A 10367-nucleotide genomic window follows, 5' to 3' on the forward strand; every position below is an offset into this window, starting at 1 on the left:
TGCTATAAATGTGCTATATATTTATGAAAACACAAAACCTAGATCATTTAATATGAAGTCTTACTCATTTCTTTGGAATAAAATATACAAGCAAATAATCTTTACAATCCAGGTTTATACTGGTGACTGGTGTTTGAATACTGCTAAAGGACAAGAGTTTAAATTATATAGATGATATATTTACACAGATGACCAAATATAGAAGCCACAAACCACACAGTCACACCCTTTTCTACTAGTTATTCTCAAGGTGATATTTCTCACTGCCTATTATGTACTTATATTGTTCTGAACATTCATCCTCCTTTCTAGTATGATTTTGATCTAATGAACAAAATGAAGGTCACATGATAGGTTAAAAAAAAAAAAAACACTGGCAGGACACAATGAAACATAACAAGATGCAAGAGGCATTAGCAAGGACAAGATGCGCTGACTCATTTGAGTAGTGTCCTGTCTAAAAAAGTAGAAATACGAATATATCACGAAACAAAGGCACTCTACTTTGTACCTGGCATGTGTACTTAAGGTTTATAACTGAACTGGAAAGGTGCAGATTATGGATGTTAACAAAAGCAAACATGCTAGCTATTATTTTCTAATTTGAGGTAAAACAAATTTGATCCTTGTGAAGCTTGTGGACTAAAAGTTGGATCTGCCTAGTCCACAAAGAATGTTTCACATGATTGTGCCTCAGTTTCTTTTTATTAAAGATACTAAATCTATCTGTTTCATTCCTCATTGTTGTATTAAGAAGTAAATAAGGTATTGTATGTGGAAGTACCTTTAAAAGTATAAAGCATAAAAAAATCAAACATTATTAAATGCTACTTAACCTCTCTTTCTTGTGTAATGTAGCAATCTAACATACCAGAAGCAATGGTGATTCATTTGAGCTGATATTTATTGAGAGCTTTCCTTGTGTACTGAGAGGGATGCAAATAAAAATTGGTGATGAGTAGAAGAGTGAAGACATACATATAAATAACCGTAATACATTTAAGATAGGCAGTGAGATAGCAGTGATGAGTGAAATACAGACAACAGCATGTGACAGTTCAGGAGAGAATCAGAAAGGCATGCTCACTAATGCCAGGCTTTAAAGGATGACAAGATTTAGACTTGAGGAAGAGAAGGGAAGGCAAGTCTTCTAAGTGGAGAAATAATGTGAGACTCTGGAACCTGGATTCTCCTAACATAGGAAAACTTCAAGATGCACCATTTCATTTAAGGTGAGGGAAGGAGATTTTGGGAGACTACTCATTTATAGTATTTATTAGGTGCTTCCTACATGCCAAGATTTGTTCAACATATGAGGAAAAGAGCAGTGACCAAACCAAATCACCCCCTTGTGGGATTGATATTCTAGAGGTTATAAATGTATGCACAAAATGTCTCTAGTGCTTGATCTCTATCCACAACAATATTTCATGACTAGCTCCTGTCTCCCACATAATAAAAGAAGTGTATGCACACATACTTCACTTAGACTCTACACCTAGAGTATCCTGATCGTGTTGCTCAAGATAAAGAATTCTAGCTGCACTTGAGGAAATGTAGCATTTCTCAAAAGCTGGTAGGGAAAAATATAATGGGATGAGTCCAAAGGCGGTTAAGTGGAAGGAATTTCCCAAGGGGTTTTCAACACTGTAGGTAAAAAAAGGGAAGATCTAGGATACCAGCAATGACACAGTCTGTGAATTCTCACTCACACCCTTCAGAATGCAGGACACCCAACAACAGAAAGGAAGACAGTATTGACGTACATGGGGATTGAGGAGAAGGGAGGAAAGGAAGAGAGCATAGAGAAGAAAAGGTATTGACTGACATGTGGCAGACATTGTCTCATCCCTCCAGATGGTACATGTTCAGCTAAGAATGGGATCCAAGCTAGACCGGGAGTCAGCTGAAAGGACCCAGGCTGCAAGAGGGAGCTAACCAGAAAAGTCTTGAGTTGGCTAAGCTGCCCTTTCTTTTAAACTCCACCAGCCCCACCTGTCCTGCCCCCTGTCCCAGCCCCTCCAAGTCAAGATATCAGGGGATGGAGACCCATTGGTGTCTTACAGATGCACATTAGAATCATCTGGGGACTTTTTAAAATATATGCCATGTCTGGGCACCAATTGCACAGCAATTAAACCAGACTCTCTGGAGAGTAGATGCAGACATCTTTATTTTTAAAGTTCCTCAGGTAATTCAAATTTGCAGGCAGATGAAAATCAATTGAAGTAATCAATATTCCAAAAGGCTGTATGACTCTTTTTTTGCTTCACTTTACATTTTAGATAAGTGGATAGATAACATGATTTAATACCTACATCTTTCATTATAACCAAGTCAGCAAATCACAGAATTTTGGGATATGGAAAAGGCATCTGATTTTAGGACAGGTAAAAGAAAGTCTTACAGTCAAAGTAATGATTATAGGAATTATTTGGGGGTGCCACTGAAGTTAGGTGGGGAGAAGTATCAATGCAAAAATGATTTCCTGGATTTGAATCTTGGCATCTCAGTTGACTATATGATTTGCTTTCCATTTGGACTTCTATTATCTCATCTAGAAAAATGAAAACCATAACATAAAGCTCTCCCCTCTAACTTGCAGGGGTATGTTGAGAGGTGAAGGAAACATTATCAATGAAAGTGTGTTATAAACCAAAAAAGTTGTAACACAAATTTGAGGGATTATGTCTTAACAACAGAAACAACATTAGCAAATAATATCTAGCCCAGAGAAAAAGTGTCCAAAGCAGTGTCTGTACTTTGCTTTTAGATATGGCAAGTAAAACCAACCCTATTAGAGCTACTCACCAACATTAAAGTCATTTTCTTACTGTGCAAAATATTTGCATTGTGTATTTTATCAGTCAAGATTCCTCTACAGAATCCTTTCTGCAAATCCTTACTAATAATGGCAAGAAACCATTAATAATCAAATCAGATTATGCTAATTTATTTTAAATTTTTTTAAAAAAATTTAATTTAAAAAAAAATTAAATAAGGTGGAGGAGGAAGGCAAAATGGAGAGGAGGGAAAGCCTTAACAATTCATGAAGGAAACAGCAAATCTCAGTGACAGAAGATAAACTTCTTGGGCACCAAGGCAATGAAAACGGTGTTGATCTATGTGTCCGCAGATGTGGCTCGAGGGTGTAATCTGTCCAGCTGCTCAATATCAAGACAGCCACATGAGCACCACCTCAGGAAAGATAAATAGGAAACCTCTTAGTCAGAGAGATAAACACAATTGCTGCTGCTAGTTCTTACATGGGAAACCCGCTGATTGTCACTGTTGGATGGAAGAGTTGCTTCTGAAATATTCTGAGGCAAAGAGAATAACAAACCTGGCCACACATCATCAAGAGGTGATGCGTTGCAGAGAGACAGGGAGCTTTGCTTAAATCAGTTCTCTTAAGGTGGATAAGGAAATCCTACTGAATTTCATTAGGTAGTCACAGAACACATTTAGAAGACACAGAACAATCAGGAACTATGCGTTATAAAATATGTAAAATATCATTAAAGGTGACATTTACAAGCTACTGCTCAAGGTCAGAAGATCAGCGATATGAAGGATGAGGAGAAAATAATAGGTTGTTATCGCAGCCAGTGGATCAATAGCCCACTCCATGAGAACCAATGGAAATCCACCCAACCTTTACATAAAAGGCCAGTTCTTATACCAACAGTCAAGAGAGACAGAAATAAAATTTCCTCATCAAGAGGATGTGGAAGAAAATGTGTTTTAAAGTAAACCTTTAGTCTTTCCAGAGTTTACAAGCAAGCAGTATGGCAAATTCAAGAAACATAAATGCATAAGAGCAAACCCATACCTTTATTTCAGTTATTAAAACTAACACATTGTTATTTTGTATGTATACATCTCCTTAGAAATTTAAATATGCAGACTCAATCCTAGGTACCAAAAAGAAAAAGGGGTAGCAGATATGGACACAACTTTCAAAGAGCTTACAGTGAACTAAGAAATAGCACTACATAAAGAACAACAACGTATAGGAGAAAGTGTGTGCTCAAGTCAAAAAGTGCCATAAACACTGAGAAGAGGGAGGAGGATTCCAAGCAAAAGGCTTAACAAGAAACACTAAAGCTATTTTGACTTTCCTGTCCCTCTCATAACTTTACCTAAAATTAATTCTTTTTTAAGAAAATCTTCTTGCAGACCTGAGTAAACAGCCTGGGATAATTCTCAAAACTTAATTTTCTACCTCTACTCCCTTCTAAGAGCATAGATCTAGAATGTAGGCAGTTATGGGTCATTTCTGATCGTGTTCATCCCCTTAGGAGGATTTATTACCAAGGGTTCATTCAAGAGCTACCCATGTTGATTATGTACTTCAATGTCATATGCAAAAATACTGTATGTGGTTGACTTTTTTTTAATAGCTTTCATTGAAGTGTTTCAGCCTGGAGCTACTAGAGGAACTTCTAAATTCTGGAATGTAGGATCAAGTCAGTCAGGGGAAAAATGGAGCCAGTGGATTCTCTGGGACTTGGATCACCATGGATCAGCTCCTGGGAAGAGAGGTTCTCAACAAAGATCATCTGCTTTCTTGATTCAGTATTGAGCAGATGTCCTTTATCAAACTGTGCTTTCACTTTTCCCTTAGAAGAATATATACACTGAGGTAATAATAGTGTTCTCAGGCATTTAATATATGTGTGCTGAAATGGTAATTTGTCCTGAGATAATAAGATGTTCAGATATATTGCTGGTTCTAAAACATAATAGTGAAAGCCACTGAATTTGAGAACATAATCCTAGTCTTGATTAGGCATGTTGGCTCCATTTGCCACTGGACTTTTTAATAGGTGTAGATGGTACCCAAAGGAGGCATTAATAATCTTTATTGGGACAGAAATGAATGGGAAAGAATGAAGCTAAAAACTTTGTTTGGTATAACTGTACTTTAATGTGCTTTACTACAACCCTGGATTGACTTGTATAAGACAGAAGAAACCAATCAAACTCAGTGAACAAACCAAAACACCTAAAGCTAGTTATTTATATTGCTCATTGATAATCACTGCTTAACTGACAGAATTTTTCATGTTCTAACCAGCTGTTTAGGCAATTTGTACACACAGCTTGAATAATTTCATCTATATTCTATAAATTCTAAATGAAAGTGACAATGTGCATGTATTTGGTAACATTTTCTAAAGTTGATAACTTTGTAAACAATTAGATGATTGGCTCAGCAGCTAAAACAAGCAGTTTCCCAATTTCCAAAGTGCCTTGCTCTGCCCACAGAACTGGCTACCTTCTTGTTTGTTATCAAACCCACTTTCAATCTATCACTTAAATGGTACAAAAACTTATTCTAAACGGCTTACTTCCATTTAGGTGCCTATCAACAGAAATGGAAATGTCTGTTCCAAAGTTATCAAAAATTTCCTGATAGCAATTTTTTATTTAATTAAAAAAAGAGAGAGAGAAAATCAAATCTTGTCACAGGCAGGTGGAAGGACACCCCAGGCAGGACTGTGTTTTCCAGCAGCATCCAGCAAGATAATGAGTCCATGTCTATGGAAATTGATTCATTAATATTTCATCAAGGCAGCTTCAGAGCAATTCAAGAACCAGCTCCCAGGAATTCAATCAGTAAATTCAATGAATTGTTGGCTTAAAAGACTAGGGAAGTGAGGGGGGCAAAAATATACACATATTTAGTATGTGTGCATATTTAGACATGGTGTGGCAAGTATATGCACATGCATACAGGCAAACATTAAAACACAGCTTGTGCAAAAGACTCCTTTTTTGACTTATACTCTGTCTCACTGGCCTAATCTACTTAAGAAAAATTTCCAAATAAAACAAGCTTTACCCTGGTAATATTGTCCTCCTGCTCAGTATCTGGTTGGAAAACAAGTTAACAAAAAAATGTTAGCCACAATTTGTTCACTAGTAGTCTTATATTTATCAGTTAATAGCTTATAAAGATGGCTTCCGAAGATCCATGCTGAGATGGGAGAGAGAAGGGATCAAGTGTTTCATGAAGGAAAGGCTGCTGGTTTGGGGCAGAGCTGGCAACTTACAATGTGATATACACATTGAGAAGGGCCAGTTAGGGAAATTATCATGTCGGATAAGTAATTGGTCTTTGTGTGTCCCTAAACACCAACCTATAAATAATTTTATTTTCATTTTGGATCAATGTCTTCTAGCCCTTGTCTAACTAACCTGTATTGATGTCTTTTTAATTAAACCATGCGTGATATGCTCACTCGGCAGTGGGGCATACTGAGTGTGCATGCTAGGAATTCCAGATAAGGTAATTATGCTATTTGTCACTGTCATGATTAATGTGTGACAGCTGTTATGACAGCTGTGCCACTGTTTTGTCACAATACTCTGTTCATCCATAACAAAATTAGCTGTCGCACTCAAAGGTACACACTTGCTGCTATTTCTTTCTGAAGTCAACAATGAGAAAATCGAGAGGGAATATTACATGAACTCTGTGACAAACAAGAAAAACGACATCTTTATTATTTTTTTTGCTTTAAATGATGATATAACCTGCCTGCATTGGAAATGCAGATAGCTCACCTCTAGCAAACAAGCTGTCACAAGGAGCCAATCCGCCACTAATCTAGCTAACAAGGTCTCAGTATGTGAGGGGTTTGCTTCATAATTTGAATCTGCCTTGTCAGGCAAGCCTTTTAGATGTTCCTCAAATTAGCATTGGCTGGAACTGTTACTGCCTGTCAAGGTGGAAATCTGCAAATGCAGAGTTATAATAGGAAGTGGGAGACTGAATCACCCCTTCCTTTGGGCGTCAGTCAAATGGAGCAAAATAGGCAGCTCTACCTCCATCTCCCTCAGGACAGCCATGCCCCCTCCTCCTGAACCCCTGCATCCTTTACTGGGAAAGACGCTTTCAGGAATTGACTCCAAATAGAGATGTAAATTGTCAGATGAAGGCAGTTATTAATGTTAACCAATATTGTTTCTTACAGAGCCCTAAAACTGGACTATAAAACCATGGAAGACACTGATGTGAAGAGACAGATGGCTACAATAATAGCATCATTATTCTATAGCTTTGGGTGAAGTGGATACTGCATATGTTCCATAAATTTAAATGGAAAAAAAAGCTCACATAGATGTCTATTCAGAATGAAAAGGAAACACTGTGACATCAGAGACCCTGAGTAACACAGAGATAAAATATGTCATGTCAGATATGCACATTTAAGTGAACAGGGTGTTTTATATTGTAAAAATTAAAGGGAGAACAGCTGTGGATATCATTATTTTTTTTAAATGATTGGTTTAATCTACTGACAATATATTTAAATTTACCAATAACCAGCAAATGTAATGTACACTTTTAATAAGAATATGATTTAAATCAGGCCCATATGCACTGGGTCTCCCAGCCTCTTCTCCAAAAACAATCCTGGAACAGAAAATTATTTGAAACAATTATAATGATTACAAAGGAACCATTACCACCTGCTGCTGACTCTTGGCAGTGAAGGATTGAGTTGGAAGAATATTTGTCAACAGTGACCAAAACCTCTTTTGATTTGTCCCTGATTTCTCCACGAGGGCAGAGTAAACTCATGCAAATTCAAGCAATTAAAAGATACTAAAATCTGGAGTCCTGTTTAATAGATTTCAAATCAGAACCACCAGGCTTTATTCAATGGCTTAATTGATATTCCCTGTCACAGGTCTAGGAGTCTTTGATGATTACTTTCATATTTGACAAGCCTCTCATTTCCACCTCAGTTAGGGAAGAGCAAGGACATTTGTTGCCATGGATTACTACCAAGCATACAGCATTAGCCCTTAGCTCACAAGAGGTTAGGGGTGAAGGAAGATGGTGTGGCTGTTTCCATGTGATGCATGCTCACATATTCATGGCACTCAGGGTCTCTTCATTAACTGTGCTTCCATTCATCCTGAGCATTTTCTCATCACAGGGTTTACCTTTGATGTCATACCTCTCGTGGGCTTTGCTGAAATTTTGCCCACATGTGTTCTTGTCTATCCTTTCCTTTGAACTCTGATAGTGCTTATGGCTTGCTACTCGGTTGGTTGGTGGATTGGCTTGTTGACTGATTTTAGGAACCACTTGTATTTGGTTTGGAATAATGGTTATTTGTATGCTTTTCTTACCTGTGAGCTCCTTGACAGGAGGAAATACTTTCTCAGAATCTTTCACACAGAAACTACACACTACCTTACAGACTGTATGCCCTTTTGTTCATGTTTATGAATTAAATCAATTATTGAAGGCACTATTTGTGTACCTTACTATTTGCATTCATGTGAGACTTAAGAATTTAGGAGAGGAGCTATTTAAGATGCCAAACTTTGTATAAATGAACATGAAATACTGGAACAGACAAAAGCTCTCAAGTGATAGTAAGCAGACACTTTTAATGTCAGCTGCTATACTCAGGAGGGATGCCAAATGAGATGCCTAAAACAACCTCAGCAAAAAGCCCCCTAATTTAAAGGCAGTAATCAAATGGAAGAATGACATTTTCTTGTCTAAAACCAAGGAAGGCTACAAAACACCTCTCCTTATACCTAAAAGGCACCCACAGACATTCACAGGTATTAGCAAACAGAACACAATTTTTGCAGCAGTTTTATGAAAGGGAATTTTTTGCAGAAGGCAATTATACTGGAGGATAATTGCACTTACAGAGTTCCATAGGTCTGTGAAATTAGCAATTAAACACAGAAATAGCTAAAGCAATAGAAATATAGCAATCTAATGAGTTGTGTCAAGCAATGGTAAGCTGAAATTTAGAACTCTACAATTAGGAGATAAACTTGAGTACCAAAAACGCAAAACACAAGGATGAGATGGGGAGGTAGGGAGGTCTGAAGAGGATGACTAATTAACAACAGGTGGAGAAGAGGACCCAGTCTGTGTTAGTTGAACTCTAAAAATTCTTCTCCTGGCCCTCCCTGGTGGCGCAGCGGGTTAAAGCGCAGCACTGAGAATCTGAAGCCACTTCCGCATGAGTTCGATTCCCGCCTGCAGCCTGCCCCGGAGGAGACCACATGGCGAGCCAGACCTCTCCTGGCCCGCCTGCTGCTCCCCTCAGCAGTGTACTTCGTCCATCTGCCTGTTCTGTTCCCCACTCTGTCTCTGGTGAAGCCTCTCACCGCCCCTGAGCCTCTGGCCTGTACCCCAGTTCTGTGTGAATAAATAAATAAATCTTTAAAAAAAAAAAAAAATTCTTCTCCTTGGTTAAGGAAAATCAGTAAGAACCCACTAGACATCTTTACTTGAAGTTAATTTTTTGTTTGTTTGTTTGCTTTCAGTTAACTGTTTGGTAACCTTAACATTTTCTGTCATTATGTGGGACTGGTTTCTTTAAAGGCATAACTTTATCATTATTATTTTAATGCATAACAACTGTTATTATTAATAAGGAGGTATGAAATCGGTGACCTGCATAGATAACCGGGACCTTGATAAGGCAATAAGATTAACTGCTGAATAATGCCCTTTCCTTTTACACACACCTGCACTTAGACTATGCCATGTGGATTAATCTGATCAGGAGACAGAGAGGAATTTTAAACAGCATTTCCTGTTTGTTTTGTAAGGTTCCACTTCTAAGTTATAGCTAAGGTGCCCCCAGGATCAGTTAATCTAATTAAACACTAAAAAACTTTGCTTACTCTGCCAAAATTTACATATCACTAATATATCCCCATTCTCAATAAGAAATATAGTTAATAAATCATTATCTTGTTAAGAGAATCTTTTCATAAAGCTTTGTTAAGATCAAATGGAGTCTCGGTGGTACTTTAAAACCAGTTTAAGTTCTGAGGCAAAGACTAAAAGGTTACAAAAGACTAAAAGGCTAAAAAGACTAAAGAAACTGAGCAGGTGACCCTGCTGTCTGGTTTGAGATGTGCTTCTATTCCATCCCTCAACAATGAAATGATTCTCTAAAGCCGCCCTTTGAATATATAATAAGCTGACCTTTTTAACATTTCTAATAAATCCTCTAGTTCTGAGAACCCTGTTTCCACTCTATAATGAGAGTGCTCTCTTCTTAACTTCACAGCAATAAAATGTTCAATCTTCCACCGAGCTCAGTAGCTCTCCGACTCCCTACATTGGAACCATCTAGAGAGATTTTTCTCTTTTTCTGATAATAAAGTCAATTATTTTTTTTCAATTTTGAGTTGAAATTTTGTTTTTTTCTTATTTTTTATTAACTTATAGATCTATTTACATTATTGTTCATTTTAATTTTTTAAGATATATCCATTATATCATTCTTCATTTTTGTACAATGAATGTATGCTTTCTCCATGAAATTCCCACTACCAATTCACCCTGCACCATCACCATAGTCCCT

The sequence above is a fragment of the Condylura cristata genome, unplaced genomic scaffold (genome assembly GCF_000260355.1).
Source record: "Condylura cristata isolate star-nosed mole 26May11 unplaced genomic scaffold, ConCri1.0 scaffold00006, whole genome shotgun sequence".
In the NCBI taxonomy this organism is placed as follows: domain Eukaryota; kingdom Metazoa; phylum Chordata; class Mammalia; order Eulipotyphla; family Talpidae; genus Condylura; species Condylura cristata.